This window comes from Glandiceps talaboti, chromosome 4, assembly GCF_964340395.1.
Source record: "Glandiceps talaboti chromosome 4, keGlaTala1.1, whole genome shotgun sequence".
Lineage (NCBI taxonomy): Eukaryota > Metazoa > Hemichordata > Enteropneusta > Spengelidae > Glandiceps > Glandiceps talaboti.
This window is the reverse complement of record NC_135552.1, coordinates 19,435,316-19,457,877: the sequence shown is the minus strand read 5'-3', so window position 1 is coordinate 19,457,877 and position 22,562 is coordinate 19,435,316. Positions and strand designations below refer to the sequence as shown.

General features: G+C 35.7%; 1 protein-coding gene across 1 annotated transcript in view; it reads right to left on the bottom strand.

The window, feature by feature from the left end:
• Positions 1-22,562, bottom strand: part of LOC144434051 (cytochrome P450 20A1-like) — a 65,748-nt gene that overhangs the window by 42,112 nt on the left and 1,074 nt on the right. The gene's annotated exons all lie outside the window — the stretch shown is intronic.

Genomic DNA, 22,562 nt, shown 5'->3' with positions numbered 1-22,562 from the left:
TTGACAGATCTAATTCTGTCATGAAAATTCTTACATAATTTTCTTTCTTTCTTTCTTTCTAGGTAAAGCGGAAGTACATCGATATTTTGCCTTCAACCAAACACCGTTATTCATGTCGTTAATTGACTTTGCTGATTAACAATCTTTCAATGTGTGTTCGTTTAGTAATGAAAGATCTAAATGTAAATCTTTCTACGTGACATCTTTATTTTTAAACACAATGAATTGAATGCATTTTATACAAAAAATATTATTTTCATTAATTCTAAAGTCGCAACGTTCACATTATGATATATCCTGCCTGTCAGTATTTATATAGAGGGGGCATGATGACAAACACAACACGTGTGTGACGTCATCCTGTTTTCTAAGGCGTCATAAATAGGGCACAGTACATAAATGTAGCTTCTCTCGCCATTTAACTTATTTACCTTCAGTGTCGTGGCAGAAAATCCAAATATTATACAACTGCTAGTATATCACAATTTTGTCGGAAGTTCGATAACAGAGTGTTGGAAAAAAACAAGAATATTGATTTATCAACCGCTATAACATAAACATCCGCTACAATATGGAAACAATCCACACATTGTAATTTTTGATATGCCCAGAGCTTACGTGTAACCAATTTTTTGCCAGCTAACAATAACACCTGATTACAACGACGCTATGGTTGGCGTTTCGTGATGATTGCTGGAGCTCCATCACGGTGTTAGAATTACAGGAGCATTCATATTTGAAGTACTCAGTCTGTATGAATTAATTGACCATCTGATTTGCCTGACAACAGCTAAGTATGTTTAATTTGGTTTACTTTTCATCGATTTTTTTTTTACTCGCCAAAACCTGTAGAAATGTAATATTGAATTTTTACCAAATGGATATGCAGTCGTGTAGAGTTGTGCATGTAGCATTTAGGCTGCGGTCAAAATTTATAGCAAGAAGGGTGGGGTGATTATAATGGTCAAAACATTCTCTCAGCCCCCCCCCACCCTTTAATGGTCTCAAAAATGTCCATACCCCTCTATTAAATGAACACAATAATTCAATGTTATAACGTTGCGACTTTAGAATTAATGATTGTTCGTAGCCACCCCACACCCACCACCCCACCCCATGCCTCCCTCTCTGACTTTATAGGGATTTGTGATTGAATTATACTGTAACCCCCTCCCTCATTCTGGAGATGTACAAGATGTAAACTTGTACACTAGGCCTACACTATCGACTTTATGGTCCATATACTTATAGATATGTATGGGCTTCTCAAGGAGAAATCTCATTTTGGGTTCTAACCTTGGAAATATTTACCCAGCAGGGATTTTCTCTTCAATCTTGATTTGGGAGAGAAGCATAACGACTGACGGGGAGGATGTGGGAGGGTGTGTCCCCCCCCCCCATGGTGAGCACGTTTTTTTTAAAATATGACCATATAGTTGGAGTTAGCAATTTAAAACCAAACATAAGGTAACGTTATGGTGTTAAATTACCTCACGTAAACGTATAGTGTTGAGGCGAAGCTGCAATATTTTTGCAAATGTACAAGTTAAACGACTGCTGCTGAGGTTTGATTTTCTTCAAAGAGTGAAATTTACTCTTCAGTGATATTATCTACCTCTGTCTCTCCATCAATACATCAAGAACATTCACAACCCCATTGTCTCCCCCTCCCGTCTTAAATTCTAACCACAGCCTTATGTTCACTATTGTGTGTCTGCCATCGATCAGTGTCTCTCTCTGTTGATTTATACATGTGTCGGTGTATTTCCTATTCGCGTCAGTGTTGTTAGTGAGAATATTTTTGAAAGAGGCGAGTTGTATCTCCCTTCTGTTTCAGAAATTTGTATTCGAATGATTTTTTAAAAATTATTTTCCAAACTTCGTACGAAAACCTCAAAATTATATTCACCACTAACATGTTTTGATTTGATCGTTGGAAAAATATAAGAAATACTCTTGATTATATATATAATTTGTATTGTGATAACACAGCTGTGATCTACGGCAAACTAAAACCATAATATTAGGATATTATTTAAACATGTTTGTCCTCGAATGGTAATGGAAATTTAAATAAGTAAATATGATCGCAAACTGTTTTGTCATTTTCTGTCCAGATATTAGTGTTCAGGTAAAGAATTCACACAACTAGGGTAGTTCCTTACGGACAACGAAACAAAATTGGTCTAATTTTTTATTAGGTTTGAGCGAAAGGATTGAACAAAATTTCGAACACAATATAATGCATGTTGTTCAGTGTTTGAATCACCTTTGTATAAGATGAACTTTGGTATATAGGATTAATCTATCATCTCAAGTGGTATGTTATAATGTCTTCGTTTTATTTCCACCGTCTAAAGATTTGTAAAACAGTAAACACAAAACAGTTTTAACTGGTTCAATAAAGGGAAGGAACCATTATTTGTACTAAATATTTATAATAAAATAACAACCAAGTTTGACATCAAAGCTGTACATATAATGGCTTATAGTTTGACAATTTAATTTCAGTATAAAACTTGTTAACATTTCATTGTTGGTGACGGATGATCTTTGTTCTAGTATATATAATTAAATGTTCTTACTATGTATATGTACACATATATTGTCGCTATAGCAACAGTCGTGACGTCAAATAACAAATGAATTCTTACATTCAATGGCTAAACCAACATACATGGTTGAAACAGAACGAGTCTGAATTGCGTATATCCATTAAACTGCTTTTAGATGTAAGGATTCGAGTTAAAGTGTCAGGTATGACGTAGCGATCGGTACTGTTAATAGTATACAGTCGACCATGTGCCATTGATTCTCATTCTCGCAAACCAAAGCTGATATGTCTTCCACGACACTGCGAACTGTAAAGCTCTGGTGCCTCTTGACGGTGAGTCTTGGACGGTGCCGTAAAAGGGGCTGTGGTTTACGACGATGGTGACTCTTTTCCGTCAAATTTATTTTCTTTTGTTATTTCAGTGGCGAAACTGCCATTGCAGGACACAGCAGTGCTTCATGCACAAGTAGTAACATAGCAAAGGTAATACCCCCATGGGACACACAGACAGGAAGAACAGCGCCCTCACAGTCAATTGCACAAAAGACTGTTCGCCACTATCGCCCCATGGCCCCAACACCATTTCATCATATAACCATTCTCATTATAATTCGTCATTCATATGCAAATATACTACATCTATCTATAATCTTGCAAAATGACAATGTTGAAGATAATTGACCTCACATCGAATGTAAATTTCACCAATTAAATGTGACCCTGTTCGATTGTTTACATGCTTTGTGTGGCGTACTGTAATCGATAAACTATCAGTGTTATGATTGCAGAGACAATATACTTTCCACTCAAAGTCAGGTACGCTTAATTACCAAAGTCTGAAATTACAATGAAAGCAGTTTTGAAAACATGTTTGCTTTAAATGATTGCTTTTCATGTAACATTCAGTATTTGAATAGAAAGCCGACTGTACAGTCATTACCTGATATCTCTGTATTTGTAGGGTTTAATATGATATTTTGTCTCTTGTTAATGGTGAAATTTTGGTTGTTTGTTTTCTTTTCATTTTCTCTTCAAGTAATGTTTTTGTTTTTTGTTAATGGTGAAATTTGTGTCTTTTTGTCGTGTTTCTTTGGAAATGGTGAAATTTGCATATGAATATTAATTTGAATAATTATTATACATTAACAAATTATGTAAACTTAAGGAAATTATGTAAATACCCATGATGCATCTCTTTGGAACATCGTCCTTTTAACCAAAAGACGACGTTGTTTTGTGTTTGTTTGTTTGTTTGTTTATTTGTTTGTTTGTTGTACATTACAACACACATTTTTTTGAAAAAATTGAAATGTAAGACGTTTGCAAATTGCTGTCAGATTTCATTCACACTAACCGCATAACAACTACGCTTCGTCGTTTCCGTTACACTCTCTGGTTCTAAACAAACGGAAGTTTACCCCTTAGGTTTACTTGACCTTTCCTCACAGACAAAACATTTATTTATTATAGAAAAAATAGCTACTCCAAAACAATTAAAGTCTTTCATCTATATAGAGCAAAACGGGGAATGAAAATGGAAGCAAAAATTATTGTTTTAAATTAAAAAAGATATAATTTGGCATATACACGTGACGTATTCAATTAATCGGCTGTTCATTTAAATGTGTTAATTAATCCCGCTTGAATAACTAATTAGTACATGTTATACATATATTGCCAAATTTCAACCTCTTCAGCCATTGGATAGTCGCTAACACCAGAAGTGACGGTACTTGCACATGCCCAGTACTGTAACTTAACGTTAACAGCAAACTATACGGCGTAACCGAGAGAAATGTGTTGAATACAAAGGCTGCCTGTGTCAATACACTGATGTTGACAGTACTGCATTTTGCCTTTCAAGTACGATCATTGTAAGGAGACGTGCTGTGAACGGATAGATATTTTCACAAGCTCCGATAAATCAGATTTAATCGAAATTGGTTCAAAGGATCTTTCTACGTCATCACGAAGAACGATAAAGGATACATGTGAGTTGTCACGGTTACGCATACTACGAATCGTGGCGTTTTGGGGGTGTTCCAAGATCACTGTGGGAGAGGGAAGTACGGAAGACGTGTGGTAACGTACTTGTAATCCAAGGTACGTATGCCTGCTATGCGTACGGGTTGATCAGGTGTTCACCTTGCGTGACGATGAAGTGGGAGCCAAGACACGGGTTTAAATTGTGTTTAGACGAGCATTTAATGCATTGATTCAAGTTATCGTGTGTGCTATATAACGAGGCCTGTCTCCATCAAATCAACAGAACCCAATGGTCGATACAAAAGATTGACAGCGATACTGCTAGTCGACTTAAATCACAGTCCTGCATTCGATCTTATCAACGGCATAGCGTTTCAATCTGATAATACCAAAGTGTTTCAGTCTACGAGATCAAAGCCAGTGCTATAGAGGAAGAGACCAGAAGGTGCAGGTACATCCAATAAACCAGAGCTGTATATTTGTGTACTGCACACATGGACAAAATGACACTCTTGCAGATAGCAGGTAAGATTTTGTCCATTCCAATATTTCTTGAAATGAGTGTAAAAGGCAACTATTAAAAAGTCACATATACAATAAATCAAGCAAATGTATTGTAAATTTTCAATTATGTACCCTGATAAAAATTAAACTCAGTGAATGAGCTGGATTATCAAATAAACAGATTTAGTGTATTAAAATGATTTTACGAAATCAAACACGATACATTGTTCTAAATTAATAAAACGTATGATATAGCGATCACTTTTTCGGGTTCGTAACATTAACTTATGTTACACATTTTTATTCTTAAACTACACATTGCAACCAAACAACAAACCTTCCAAAACTGATAGTATTATATAAAAGGGGGTTTAATTAGCGGTATATGGTATTTAAATACCCCCAGGTTTGCACCATTCAAAGTTACAAATTTCTGTATGTGCTACTGTTATCGAAATCGGACAACCACTTATGTAAGCTTGTTTATAGCAAGATGGCAGTAAATGATAATAATTCGATATTTTCCGACTTCCTTGCTGTCATAGTCAATACGTTGTGTTTACTATGTAACCTAGCTGGTGTCCGTCATATACATTGTCGTTCTTTGGCGGCACTAAATAACAAAATAGAAAATTTGTTGACATCATGCTCTGGAAGACTTCACGAAAATCTGTTGTGTGTCAATTTAACCTTATCAATAATTCATTACACACTTCCAAGTAATGATTTTCTTCGATCGCCGTTACTTTTTTTTTCTCACCATTCTTTCTATTTATATCTTCATTTACCCTCCACTACCGCTGGTCGCGTGATCCGAATCCCATGTGTATACCTTTATCTCTCGTTAGTTTTCATAGCTATTGTGTTACTCTAGATCTTTTCATGGTTTTTATCTACGATACAGCGTTTAGTACATGGGTTTATTGACTGGTCAGTGTACAGTCCAGTTCCCTCGTTACTAACGGGTGGCTTGCTGCAGGCGATCTAAACTCGTCACATAGCATGATATTTTCTAATTGCAGGTTTAACCAAAGGTCAAAAGGTCAAAGCTATTTACACAATAGCGGATCAATTCATTAAAACAAGTCCAAATACAACATGTCACACTTAAACAAATAAAGTTTTAATTGAATTCCTATCTTTGCGCACAAATAACAGAAAAAGTGGAGAGAAAAAAAATTCAAATTCAGGTCAGTGTTTTGATGAGACATCGTAAAATAGTATGAAGATCATATGTGGTCTATTGACAACCTACAAGTATTGATTTACGTACCACAATCATACAACATCGCGTCGACCAAATAAAAAATATACTACTTTAATAAAATAGATAGGTTTGAAATGACAGTTTCCTATTTATAACGCTATCAAAGGATTTGATCGTCTTCAAGAGTAGATGACGTAACAACCACTGTCGTTTCCGTTATGTTTATACTGTGCTTTTATCGTCTTATTTGGACTCAATTCATCGATTGGAATTCAAATCATATCACTTCATGTTTTTATTGATGGACCACATTGTATTGCTCTATCCACACAAACTTACAAATGAACCCAACGCACACATACATATTCATGAATGCATGCGCCCGCGCACGCGCGCGCGCACGCACACACACACACACACACACACACACACACAAACAAACAAACAAACAAACAAACACTTGCAGAGAATACATACATACATACATACATACATACATACATACATACATACATACATACATACATACATACATGACAGCACGAAGAAACAATTGCAAAGGCTAGCTACAAAGTGAACCCTAATTTGTCACAGCAAATGATTATAATTAAAATCTAGTTTACTAGGACTTAGTAGGTGACGAAAAGATGCATGCAGTGACATTTTACTGGCATTTGATCTTAGTGGTGACATCGCAGGTGACATGTATTCTTCACTTTAATTAAAACGTGATACTGTCAGCAAACCTTTACACTTTACACTTTGTCTTACATGCCTTCTATAAACATGCCCTAATGATCAAGCGAAGTTAAGAAAAATGGGCCAAATGCCAATTCCACTGTGTTTTCAGATAAATACACTACGATTTTGCCGTTCTTGTACGATGGAAGTGAGATATAGGGTCAGAAGCTTATTCAGAAGCTCAAACCATTGCAAATGTTGAAATGAAACTTTGTAAATTTGTAAATTTGTACTTTCATCTCGAAAATCGACCGTCCAACTGTAAAGGCAATTCAGTTTAGTTAAAATTAAAATAATTCAGAATTTGGAACATGGCTCAAAGTCGTTATGTTCTACATTACTATCATTTACATTGTACTTTGACAAATGTCAACAAAGAATGTTGGGTGGAAAATCTCAACACAATTTTATTTATGTACTGTTTTGCTGAAACATCACATGGTATCATCAAGGGATTGAGGATGAACATTTGTTTGTAAGTAATTTTCGCCAACGCTGTCTGGATATTGATTTTTAGAACTGGTTGCGTAGTTACAAATTATTCAAAACAGACTTAGTTCTAGAATCGTACCTCACGATTGAGATGTAATAGATTATTCGTTAAGCTTTTTTTATAGGTAAATTCAGATATTCTGCTCAGAGGCTTATGATTGAAAAGGGCAGACATTTGGGTATCCAATGTAAAGACAGATTATGTCCAGTGTGTCTGGAAAATATTGAAGATGAGATACACTTTTTATTTGTTTGTTCTCTTTACACAGAGCTCAAAGAAAAGTATATTCCTATGCTGAATAAAGAAAAGCCATTATCTGATAATAAATTTTCAAAATTTTAATTTTATCCTTTTTCTACAAGACTTTAATTAAGTACAGCATTTTCCTATTGCTATATTTTGCCGTATACTTTTTAAAAAATTCACACTATATTTGATGTTTATTTTGACCTTTGACCTTTCTCGACAGTAACCGGAAATGCTTATTGATTAAATAAAAAACAATTTTATAAACAGGTGAAATTAGAATCGTATGCCAAATTATAATGCCAACAAGGCAGATACTATGCAATCAGAATCACGCGATTTGAAAAACAAAATCGTAATAATAGGCATGTTTTATCATTTTGGTAAGATAATAAACAGTTACTAACACTTATCTTTCTGTAACATGCTCCCCAATATCGGACGATTGATTGGTTCACAAGAGGTATAAATAGGTTTCACGTCTGTTGTCAAGTCAAGAACTACAGGTGGTACTTTGCGATGTTACTTCATTTGTCAGTTTCATTGGAAGCAAAAAATGGATGACAGTGATTTAAGAAATGACTTGAGATATGAATCAATGATTGCCTACTCTTTGTTATTTACCTTTCATAAGGGAAGATTATGTTATAGCTGTCTGTCTGTCTGTCTATCTGTCTGTCTGGATGTCTGTGCTGCGTGTCTGTCTCTGTCTGGCTATGTATGTGTCTGTCTGCCTCTTTGTCTCTATATCTGTCTGTCTGTCTGTCTGTCTGGCTGGCTGGCTGTCTGTCTGACAGGCTGTCTGTCTGGCTGTGAACATGCTATCTAAAAACAGCAACATCAATTCTAATAAAACTTAAAAATCTCTTATGAGAATAGCATTAACTTTGGTTTTTGGTAAAACGTCATATGAATACTAATGAGTTATCTGAATGAATAACGATTTTTGGTAATAAGGTAAAATCTTCACTTTACATGAAATGTGGTACACGCAATGATTATAACAAAGCACACATGTAGCTAGCTATACGATTTAATTAGTCGTTGGCATAATTAACGATTTTCGGTATTTGGACATTATCTCAAGAACGCATGCTTCAAATTTCATATAATGTGGTACATACATTGATGACAGACAACGGAAAGTCATTAAAATAACGGCGAACGAGTGGGACATGCACGACATAACCGTGAAGGGAAGTCCATTAATAAGGGCGAATGAGGGGGCCATGCTCGACATGACCGTGAAGGAAACCCCATAAAATAACTGGGAACGAGGGTGCTGTGAAATTGCGATGAGTACTGTAACAGTATCACAGCCATTGTAGTAACAGTGTAAGTAACATAACCATATAATGAATAAAATCTCATTTTCGTTCTTAGCTCTACTTTTCACTTGTTTCATCGTGTCAAGTGAATGTCTACTGAACTGTATGGAAGCGAAGGAGGCATGCCAACATGATACCATTTGCCGGGCAGTCTTGACGTACATGAATAGTGGACAAATATGTGGTGATTCAGGTAAGATATATGCGTTTCTCTAGGTAAACCAGTTTTCATATACACTAAGCCCGTGTGCTTGCTTGCAGCTCAGATCACGAAACAATGGTCTGAGCTTACAGTCAAGTACAATATTACAAAGACTTTGTGCTAATCTTGTTAGATCCCCAGCCCCTTCAACAAAATAACCCCGTTTTCGCTATGAGCAGCATAAGCTGTGAAAAGCTGCGACAGTTTTGCAAACAATGTTATTAAATTACGTTAATATAAATGTTAATATAATGTACATGGGTCGTGTCTGATAGAGATCAATTTTGATCATATGAGTTGATCCTGGCGTATATTTTGTACAATAACTCGCACTAATATAGTAACATTACTATTGTGATGCGTTGTTATCGAAATATGGCAATTGATATCATTACATTTTTGACTTCTGAAACCTTTAAGGTGAACTCGGGTAATAATAATTACAATAAATGTAACACTAAGTATAATTTATACTCTTTAACGTTTACCCAAACAATGCTTATACGGTTTGATATTATAATTATACTAATAAAAGTATATTTTCTATATAGTTCCTGTGCCTTATACAGTTATGCAAATGGTTATTATAGTAGTTTATTGTAGATTTTTTACATGTATGTCTGTTAGAAGCGAATGATAGTATTTGCAGTGCATTGCAGGATGCTGTTCACTCGCTATGTTTGATACAACCATGCATAAATAATCGTTCGGCGTTTGAGAAGGGGTGGACGCAATTTGTCACGGATTAGAAACCTATAGGAACTGTGGACGTTGCACTTTACTGTTAAAGGTAGCAAGGTTGAGTGAATAGAGTTTCTTGCGACATGTTGTCTGAATGAAAAGAACAGATGCAGACGTCAAATGCAGACATCAAAACATTGGCGCCCGCGGGTCTGCGACCAGTTGCAGTATGTTTAAATGGTTTATTGTAACATAGTCAAAGTATAGAAGGGAAAGAAATTGCCATCTTTTTATCTTGAAGTGTAGCATTTACGGTTTCTTAGTGGTTTCTGTGTGATTACGTCAGTCAGAACAAGTGAACAGTAACAGCAAAGCACTCTGTAAAAAGTTGTTTGCTTTTGCCAAATAGAAAGCTTACTAGCTACAAGTGTCTCTTAAATGTCATAACACTTACATGTAACTAATGTGGGTATTAGTAAAGCAAGTTTACCAAGCCTGTCTGATATCTTGAATTGAAGTTAAAACACTAGACGTTCTTTATTTTATGTTTAAACATTTCAGTCACCTAAGGAGAGAGTAAATAAACGAAATGTCGGAGTCAGAGTCACTTACCAAACATTGTCATTAGAGAATGGTTATGAAATCTCAACGTCTACCCATGTATACTGTGTAGTATGTTTCTATTTATGGTCAGTGTTCAATACGTTACCAAATAATGTTTTCTCTTTTTTTAAATATGCGTACCGTGGTATGCAGTAATTTCTCCATAGTTTGATATTATGTATCTTACAGTTTCCCAATGCACAGCCAATGACCCTGAAAATTGCCGAGCAGCACATAGGGCGTTGTTATCATCATTTCAAAAGTGTACATGTGATGAACGTACGGTATCTTTATACGAGTGTAGCCGTTTATACGAATGGCTATATCAACATCCATGTGTTATAACAGGTAGGACCAATTTTGCGTTTTTCAAGACGCCATCTAGGTTCAGTATTACATACCTTCATCGCAGACGTTGTACAGAATGATGCAGATGTGGGTCTTCGAATTCGAATCTCTACAGTCTGTCATATCTATCAAGTTTGATCAGATTGATTGCTATAATCTGTGCGTCTGTAGAGCTATTTGATTGACAGCTGATATCAACATGTATTCTATTTTAATATAATCTTATTCATACTAAATACTGCATCAAATAAGAACTGGCACGTACATTATTTACAATTTACAAAATGTAAATTTACAGGTGTACATACGACAGTACAGCCTACTTTGGACACTGCCGGGGCTACAAGACATGAAGGAAACGGACGTGACTCTGGTAGGTCTACTTGATTAAGAACAAAATCCATCACGGACACAACTGTTCGCAATATTTAAAAAAGACTATTACAATTGTTTCGGATATGATGTCTCAATAAGGACGAGACTGGATTATTGACAACAAATTAAAAAAAAGGAATTTCCGAATCTTGTTCCAATTAGCTAAAAATTCGTAGTACAGTTTTAATAATGAAAGGTCATATCATTAACATTTTTGAAAATACCGCATGTGAAAATAAAATAAATGTCATCCGGTCACTTAATAGTCAATTTACTGATATTGTCGTCTTTAGTATACTTCTTCCTTATATAACGTTTTAACTGTTTGGGCTACAAATTGAATTGAGAAGTTTATCCAGTATTAACGTGATCAGGTGTATTATTGATTAATCACCATGGTGACGTCTGCACTTGAAAAGTTGCATTTCAATCGCTACAAACTAGACAATGACGTGATTCGAGATACATCTTTAACACCAATAGATATATATATATTGTGACCAGAGTTGACAATTCCCCCTCGTTTCTCCTTTACCCATTTTATTCAGTTGACCTATTTTTTTCCTTGTCAAATGTTTTCATTTATTTTATTCTAAGTTGTCCTATTCTAAAGAATCCACCCTCCCCAGATTTACATTTTCTGTTTATTATCTTTGACTTATATTAGGTTCTCTAATTATTCTTATTTTTGCCATTTATTAGTTTTTTTGCTTCGTAACCCTCTTTTATTGTTTTCAGTGACGTCATCAGCGACAGACAGGGCACACACTTCTGTAATAAGTAGTAAGGCTAATATCTCTGATTGTAATACCGCTAAAGAAGCTTGCTTAAAGCAAATGAGTTGTTCAGCTATCTATACACATTTTATTACCAATTGTGCGACACGAAAATCGACCTGTGTTTCCGAATCAAGACATAGTTGTCCACAACTGCGGCGACATTTAGAGTCAACAGTGTTAGGACATTGTCAGTGTTACGAGGGGATGCACAGGCAAAGGAAATGTCTACGTCTAGCTAAACGACTACATGACAATCCATGTGTGGGTAAGTTGTGAAGTGAAATGAAACGACCAACGGAAATAATACTAACACCCATTAGAAAAAACGCACAGGGAAGGAAAGGGGTAACAAGTAAGCTTATACCACCCACACGCATAGGCAATAATATAGAACGTGTTAGACTTTGAATCCATGATTGTAAATTTACTCAATATTTCCGCGCAGAAACATGGATGTTTGTCGCAAGAGTATAATCACAAACATAGGACCTTTTTTAAGTGGGGGGGGGGGAGGTGTCAAATTCAAAAAAAGTCGATAGATTTTTCTTATACTTTGCATACCTAAACAGTGATATCTGAATATGTAAAAAATGCAAAGAAAATATTATGTCACCACCTTTGTTTTCAAGATAATGTCCGTTTCTTGTATCTACACATATTGTTTTGGGTCAAAATAAGTAGATTTACAACAATTAACTACATCACAATTTATGACAGTTAAAAATTATGCCTGGAGCACTTAATGAACTTACATATTTTAGTGCAAAATGTATTATGTCCAGAAATATTTGTTTGTAATTTCTTTTCATTATTTCATAAAATGCTATGTTATTTTATCCCCAGCTGCTTTACGATTTTTAAAGAAAAATGTTAGAAAACTGCAAAAAAGGATAAAAGTCCGTGAAGAATTAATTTTATATGCTGTACGTGTACAATGTATTATTCCAGCTATTTATCAATGACAAAATAATAGTGGGTCACCACGTCCGTTTAAATTCTAGAATTGAAATTGTAATCCCACACATCTAAATTTAGACATTTTCGACAGAAAGTTTTTATGAAATATTGTTGAATTTTGACAAAAATTAAAATGAGCTTGTTTAACTATGCACATATGTATAATGCACCAATGCCTCTTCATAATTATACAACAAAAATCATTGTGTGTATGCTAACTTTAAAATGCCAGTAAAAATGTGACCCCCCACCCCATCAAAATTTCAACATTTTGAACAAAAATCACTTGACATTTTATAATATTGGAACACACAGGCACCAAGGTATATTTCTGTCAGTTCGTATGTATGATAAATCAACTAAAATATTCATGTGTAGAGTTTATGTATTTCTCCCAAAGCCAAAGTGGTCATAATATTCATAATTATTGAAAAAAAAACTTCCAAATTTCAACGTTTTTGGACAAAATTTACATGAAATTTCATAATATGTCAGTACATAATTATGTATGATAAATCAACACATAAGGGGTGAAGTCAATAGTAGGTCAATGTAGGATTAACAGCTAAAAACATTTAGTCCCCCCCCCCCCTCCTAACTTAATTGGCTAAAATCTAAAATGTCCATCCAATTTCAAATCAGTATATAGTAAAAGTATGAATACAAAGTCTACTAGTATGTAGTGAGGAAAAATAGTTCTTTTGTTGACACTTTATTTTAGTGCTGTGCTAGTGAAAATTCTTCCATTTCTCAATTTAGGGGATATTTTTAAAAAAGAAATAGTTGAATGTTTAGGGGTACAAACAGACCCATTAAAAAGTAAAATCGTTTCTGTATGATGTGAACTAGACAACTAAAAAAAACACCCCAAAAGTAAAAGAATTTAATTTTTCATCCTACATTGATTTGAAATATATATTGATCTCGCACCTTATATCTCATTCTCGCAATGTTGAAACAGTTAAATATTGATTTCATGTAGGAAATTGCTAGAGTTGTATTGCGGAGTGTGGTCACTATGAAATAGGAAATAATTAACTCATATCAGTACCTGTTGATCCACTGAACACGGCATGCAGTATACGTACCTAGCCACATGATAAAGTGGCACTGCACACACTGTGAGGCCCAAAAGCTATGCTACTAGATGTATTTATTGATTTTGGGTACAATATTAGAACCCTCATTGAAATCTTCTCAATGTTACCATGGACACTTCTTTCATGGGAAGACAGTGTAGATAGTTTTTATACAACTTGTATAATTTGTTGCAATTTGAACTGTAGGCTTTACGATACGTAAACACTATAGAGTCAGTGTGACTAGTGACTAATACTATAATAGTAATATAGTTGGCGCGACAGATGAAAAATAATCTATTTTTGGTTGAATACATCTACTGAAAAACAAACTATAAATTCATTATTTTTTAAAATGGCAGGATGTTACTATGCTGATACAGGAATGCATAATGGCCGGGGGTTCCATGTCGGAAACTCCTAGACCCCTAGTCCTGCTTGCAGATGGTGCACCATTTCGCTCGCATATAGCAACAATGTGTATCATGCAAACCAGTGAAAGGCAAAAGGGGTTCATATCCAAAGCTGAAAGATGGTGATATTGAACTAATAGAACCCTTGAAAAGGTCTTCCATGACATACCGAGCACTAAAGGAAAAACTAGCAGAGTATGGTGATATTACCAAAGATGTTTCTATCGCGGTACATTCGGATGAGTGGTGAGAACTTGATTATAAGGTGCACTAGGTGGTATGTCGTACGGTCTTGGCACAGTGAAGAAGAAGTATTTTTTTCACCGTCTATTCTCCACGACCAGTCGTACGGTCGTAGCCCAGTGAAGACGTAGTATGTTTTTTCACTGTCTATTCTCCACGACCAGTAGCACGGTCATGGCCAGTCTACGACCAGTCGCACGGCCGCCGGTCGTAGCCCAGTGAAGAAGAAGTATTTTTTTTCACTGTCTATTCTATTCTATTCTATTCTATTCTATTCTCCACGACCAGTCGCACGGTCATGGCCCAGTGAAGAGGAAGTTTTTTTTTCACTGTCGATTCTCCACAACTGGTCATATGGAATTATGGTCAGTATGTAAATTTCAAGTGAATACCATACAAGTCATACTTTTGAAATAATGCAATTAAAGTTTCCAAATGTCATGTCAGTTTCATTTTGAGCAGTCGAAATCGAAGCAACTAATGAGAAAATTAAAAGAAAATGTTTTTGTTTTTTTGTGGGGGGGGGGGGTACTCAACTTGGATGACTTGTGAAGAAGCAGACATTTATGACCCGGGGGTATCTCAGGTAGAAGTCTTGGATGTATTCAGACGTTACGGCTAATCTTGCAATAGTTCGCAAACTCGCCTTTTTTATGGCCTCGATCTCGTTTAGAAGTTCCGAATCAATGTACATGGTTTTTCCCTTGTTGGTGTTCTATTCTGGTAACTCCTTAGCATGCCACCATGCTACCTCAACCCGCCTTGAACGATGACATTTAGTAGATTGAGAGATGAAATTCTAGCGTCAGACACTGGGCGTAGTGTTATCTTTTTGATATGGCCGACTCCAACTTTTCTGTTTCGCACGTCAATGTTTTTGCTTGACCGGCAATATAGGGAGTGTGGTTGTTGATACATTTCATCAAGTCTAATATTTATAAGACAGTTTATAAGACAGTTCCTCTTTAAGTCATGGTAGTAAAGCTAATTTTCTTCTCAAGGACTTCTGAAACTCATACGAAATTACCTTCCGTTCACCCTAAATCTCCAATTCAAGAGTACGTACAACGATCGAAAAACACACGTAAGACTTCACTTCACTTCACTTCTCTTCACTTCACTTCCAAACACGGGTTTGTTTCGCGTTCGAATGTTGACAAGAGCGCCCGTTTCAGTCTGGCCCGAAAGTTGCGTCGTTGACGTAATTCGAATTTGACACCTCCTACCGTAACTAGAGTATTATGTGCCACAACTCAAAAACAGGTTCATTTTAGTTGGCTCAGGGAATGTTCTTGATTATTACATTTTAATTATGAAATTTTTAATGTACTGTGTCCACATCCAGTTATTCTTAAACTAGTTAATACAAGACAATAAAAGGTAAAATTGATAATTTAGGCCACAGTTGATTAAAATAAGACAGTTTCCGTAAGGTTTGATTGTTTTATAATGGTACTATGGTCTTTCGATCTATAGCAGAAACATTATTCTGACACGATTAACTCGTCCTGAACCTCAACTAGAAAAATACAAAAACAAACGACCTTGTTCGCGTTTTCACTTTTCCAATCGATAACTTGCAGAGACTGTTCGCTAAACCTATCATATCTATCAATTGTTATCCCTTTCTATACCTTTTGAATTCGCCCAGTGTGACATTCAAACTCACTCTATGAAAAGCTGACAAATTACATCGATATTTTTCTGTGTTTCTCAATAGTGGAGGTGGGAAGTAACCAACAATCAAGAACGTTAACAACACAAGGTAAGGACACATTGTACTACTGTAACAATTGTACAAGGATGTCTGTCAATGGAGAGCTTGTTCATACAAAGGGGATGTGCGGAATGGCTAGGTTTCTCTCAAATTTATATTATGGTATTTCGACTATGATCAACAGTTTGAAAATAGTCGTTAAGGATATGACGAAGGTTTCCATTGTACAACTCAAATATGAAAGTTAATACACACAGCTTGTGAAGTTTGAAAATATCTAGAAGACCTAACTCTTGAAATAGTGGTGATGGTGATTCTCCTGAAACCAAAGAACGTTATGCAACGCACAAACATTTTTTTGTACACTGAAAATGGGCTTTAGATAAGACATGTGCTACCCCATACTTCCAATCCATATTTAGTATTCAAGTATATATTATAACTATACTTGACATTTAGTAGCATCCTGCCCAATAAGAATAAATTGAGGATATATTTCTCAAACTTTTATACTGACCTTCCTTACCTTGATTTTAACAAAAATTTACAAAATAACACATTTGAGGAAGTCATCGATATCAGTAAAATGTGGAAACGATTGCCTGTAATGCTGGTCCTAAGTAGATATAGATGCTAGTGTATATCTCACTGATTAGACCATGCCTTGAATTTCCATATATACAGTATCACATGGCAAGGGTAGCCATCTATATAAATCAAAATGAGAATTGGAAGGTGTCAAACAAGAGCCCTGCGTATCATTTTGCCATTTGTACCATAAATAAGCTCTCAGCCTTCTTAAAGTCATGAGCTAAGAAGACGGCGTAAGCATATTTGTCAACAGTTTGGTTCTTACCTATGCACTACATGTACACCACAGACATCTTTACCTTGTCCCTTATATAAAAACGAAATTAAAATCACATTTAAATGTGGGACGAAAGGTAAGGAAAACAACCCTATAGTGTATTGTATTATTGGTGTCTATGTGTAATATATAAAAATAGGTATAAAGTATACTTATTATGCAAATTGGCGTAATCACCATGCAATCGCTTCATTCAAACATGTGCAGTACCAGCTTACATTTGATCCAGCAGTTTTTTGAGATCATGATAATGATAAAATCGTTAATCATACTTTATGCAAATTAATACGCAGAGTTTTCACTATTGTAATTACACTTTGCCTAACTTGATCGAATCCTAGATATAAGGGGAAAAACGTATTATTTGTAACATGATATGCAAACTAATATGATTAGTATTCACAAACGTTGTTTCTCGAAATAAGCACACGCAATGAGTGGACATTTGACCCTGTAGCCCCTATAAATAATAGTGATATACGAAAATCCCTGCCAAGTGAATGACGCATGGATAGTTATTTTATAAAACAATTTTACCATATTTTCCTCAATGGGAACCAAAATAGACCAAGTGCATGTTTGGAACTCAATAAATTGCAAGAAGTTTTTGTCTAAAATATCTTTTATATGGAAATAATTTGTAAACTAGCTAATTAAATACAACTTGATATCAGAAGTAAATGATAATCGATGTGGAAGTGACATATGTATGCACAGACTGGGGTATGTCATAGTAATGATAAAATATTAATAATGATGATAATAGTATTATGTTAATTATGCATATATTAAACAGACGTTTGCTACATGAATGAAGCTCGATGATACATATGTGAGCGAAATGCATCTGTATTAATTAGCATAATATTAGCAATAATAGCAAAGTAAGCATTATGAGTACATAACTGTGAATTTTAGCCTTTCATTTTGAGAAATTACCCAGCCGGTTGTGTACGTGTAATCTTTTAATCTCCTGAATTGTTGTCACCCTAGCTATGAACCCTGGGCAAATGGAACCTGCTGGGCCTACCGGTGGATACAATGGTGGAGGTTTGTTCGTTCTCTCTCTCGTTCTCTCTCTCTCTCTCTCTCTCTCTCTCTCTCTCTCTCTCTCTCTCTCTCTCTCTCTCTCTCTCTCTCACACATACCATTCACTGAACTTTACACACATTATTGTCTATCCGTCCGCACGTTTTTGGCATGGATCAGATAGTAAGGGAACACAGGAATGATGGCTATTCATCTACATATACCATGATGATGTATCTGTTACCATGGATACCAATTGATTCACTTGACAACAATAATATATCGATAACCGAGTAGCTTATGTACCTATTGCATGCCATCACTATTCAGTAACCGTGCATTTTTAACTTACTGTCTTAGATCCGTTATCACCAGTCAACGAAAATAAGGCTCTTTTCTGTCTTTTGTATCCTTTTATTTTTGAAACAGAGAGCACATGCGTAGAGGCACTATCCGGATGCAACTTTGACCAAACTTGTCGTGTCTTTTTAGCTGAGTACATCGAAGCATGTTCGCCTGATCAAATCACTGGGGCATGTCGACGAGATGAGTGTCTTGCATCAATTCATGCCTTCTTTACAACCGTACAAGATGTGTTAACACATTCACTAGTTTACTGTTATTGTGCAACTGAAGACGATCAGTGTATTGCATTGCGAGAAGGTTTAAATCCACGCTGTTCTCATGAGGAAAACCCTATGTCAAACTGTCTAGATCTCGTTGCGAGGTGTAACACAGATGAAAGTTGCAGGTAAAGCTGTGTTCAGTCTTCATTTTTTAAAATGCGACAGTGGAAGTTAAGCTAAGATTGACACACACTAACACTTCTTGTTGCCACATGTTGATTTAAGCGCATAAGCATAGACAGTGGAGAAGAAATTATTTAAGATATTGAATGGAAATTGGTTTAATTGTACTCACAGGGGGGTGGTATTCCTGGTAACTTCTATGATCTTGCACTTTACATTTTTTTAGTGTTTACGCATGATTATACCCCCTCACAATGAAGGCACCGCTACCACTCACTTGTGTAATCTACCACCATCAAACAACAATAACTTAAGTTTGTGTCTATCACAGCAAGCCGAAAGTTCAGTTTCCAAAGTAGTAAATTTTAAATGTGATTCCTCACCATTACATTGTAATGTGGTGGACAACAGTCATCTAAACACACGTTTTACCCAACACAGTGAAATTGGTTCATTGTACGTACTACTGATAGTAATGTATTTTACCTTCTAGGTCAAGTTATGAAACTTTCATAGAAGAATGCCGAGGAACGAACGACTCCAAGTCTACAGGCTGTCATGGAACGTATGCAGCTTGTCGTGCTGCTTATGTTGGCACTATGGGCACCGTTGTTGCTATGAGCTGTAATTGTGATGGTGATGAGGGGGATCGTTTACAACAATGTCTTGATTTTCAAAGGGTATTTTTCGACAATCAGTGCGTTGGTCAGTATTTTCTAATTAAAATATCTGCATCATGTATAATATGACATTACTTTATTTATTGAATGTAGAATATTTTTATATCTTAAATGGCACAGACATTGTCTCTAATCATCATGTAACAGTAGCCCCATCTACACGGCACTAAAAATCCTACCTGAGGTAGGATTCAGGATAGTTTGAAGCCTTCGTCCTATGTACTGTCAGGAAGGAAGGCGCGACATCTCCGCTGTAACCTTCCTACGTTTAGACACAAATCTATCCTACCTCAGGTAGGACTTGGGACTGCCTCAGGTAGGACGACCTACGTGTAGATGGGGCTCAACAACTTCTTTAGATTTGACAGTGGATCTAACCCTTTTTCCCCAATTGGTTGGATAATGTTAAGTAGCTGTGTACTTCAAGTGGTGCTGGTTCAAAATTACATTAACTTTCGGAATGAAGACATTATCTCCAGTCGCATGTTGTGTCTGATAGTTTGTTTAGAGACTGTCTTTTTTATGAATCGGCTAGTTCTGATCGATCATGCTATAATTTGTTTTGTTTACTCCAATCAGGCAAATTGTACATTGTAAACATCTATGTATGTATGTATGTATGTATGTATGTATGTATGTATGTATGTATGTATGGCTGTCTGTTTGTTTGTTTGTTTGTGTGTGTGTGTGTTTGTTTGTGTATGTATGTGTGTGTGTTTGTTTGTGTTTGTTTGTTTGTTTGTTTGTTTGTTTGTTTGTTTGTTTGAGACTAAACTATCTGGAAATGTATGAATGAACTTGTTGAATTTCTCAGAGTCAAGTATGAAGTATAATTTACAAGAGCTTCATTTTACCCAAATTGGTGTACTGTTGGTAGAGTAGTACGTTAAAAATGTTTCTCTTTCAACATAACTATTAATGTTCATAGTGTACAACTTTGACTCTTGTGAGTAAACGGAATAAGTCATTCTCAGGACAAGCCGAGTTCATCAGACGTACACTCTCTTTAAAGCTAAAGAGATCAAACGTTTAAAAACTTGATAACGTCTAGTCCCTGGTTTGTAAACTAAATAGTTCGTCTGGCAACTTGAAGACGCAAGTGTCATCCTGAGCCTCGTTCAGCAGTGAATGACAAAAACATTAGTAAACATGTACTTTCGAGGAGAAAAAAAAGGTTAAATTTGTAACGTTATAAGTTCATGATCGGACATCATTTTCTGTAAAAGATATTTTGAATGATAGTTTTGTCGATTTGTATGTTCATATTGGTTAATTAGTGAAATTGCGTTCCGTCATCCCACCATCTCTACCCTAGTCCGGTGAGCACATTATCAAGACACACTTTTGTGTGTACCCCTTCAATTTTATGGTCAAAACACTGAGTGGAAATATTGATGTTTGAAACATACTAAAGATAGACTAAGTCCAAACAGCTAGAAATTCTACAATCAGACCACAAACTAAATACAAACAGAATCACAAATAATCGTTTGTCGTCTAAACTGTACTACAGAAGTGGCGCCAAAATTAGTCTCGTAAAGATCTCGTGTTACTTGTATTTCTTTTTTCATTACTCATCTGATAGTAGTTTAGCTGCATACTTTGTCAAATATTTCGTGGTTCAAAGTAGGTGAAAGTACTAGTAATCGTGACACAGTCAAGTCAACCGGGTTTTTCTTTCAGGAAGTTTGTGGATGCAATGACTTGTACTTACAATCCACAATATCGTATTGGGGGTTTAAATACGAATACTTTAGTAATCTTGGCTGAAGTTCAAGTTGACTTACAGTACATTGCTAACAAGCTCATGATTACATGAATGGACAAACGTTACGTCATTTTTTTTAGAATCTATGCAGTCAGCACTTTTTAATATCGCGTGATTGTCAATCCTACAATTTATCCTATTGGAATATGATGACATCATTTATTACCTCTCTTATTTTAGAATTATATGTTAAAATATTTGAATTAAGGAAACAATCGACCAGTCGAATCAAGCAAAGCAATGAGGGAGAGAACGGTGTCGCAGAGCTGTGTCTTGGCGTTCAATCTAGATCTTGCGCTCTCTCTGGTACACTGATCTTTAGAATTGGGTTTTGGGGATGTGATTCTGGCAAACAAATATCGATCTCATACTGAGTTCATTCCCGACTGTGGACTTTCATGATTTCCAAAACATGTGACGACTGACGAGTGACCCATAAACTGTTAAACCTGATGTGTGTGTTTGTGTGTTTGCTTATTCATTTGTTTGTTTATTAACGTTGCCGTGTGTGTGTGGGTGTGGGGGTGGTGGGTGTGGGTATGTGTGTGTTTGTAAGACATGTTATGTACGTGGCATCAGCATATAATTTTGTGTTCTACATTTTTTAGCGAGGGCTGCCCGTGCGTTTTATTCTAATGAAACAGAGGTGACGCCGACTTCTCCCGTTGCAGTTGAACATAGGGCATATAAAGGTAATGTTGATAAACGTTTTCCTATTGTTCAACATTAATCATGTTAATCCAAGTACGGTTTACTAGTCTATCAATTTTTTCACCGATAGTACTTTCAGTCAAAGTTAATGGAAAAGTGGCCTGCTGCTTGAATACGTGCTGCTTTGTTCTAATCACCCAGCGATAGCACAAAATATTTTGATCAAATCAAGTTATTTTATGAATAATGTTTCCAACATATCTAACAATCGTGGTGCAGTCAATAGGCAGATTTGTGATTTTCATTAATTGTATGTTGTTTCAGACCAAACATGGTGTTTTCAATCGAATCGCCCATAAAA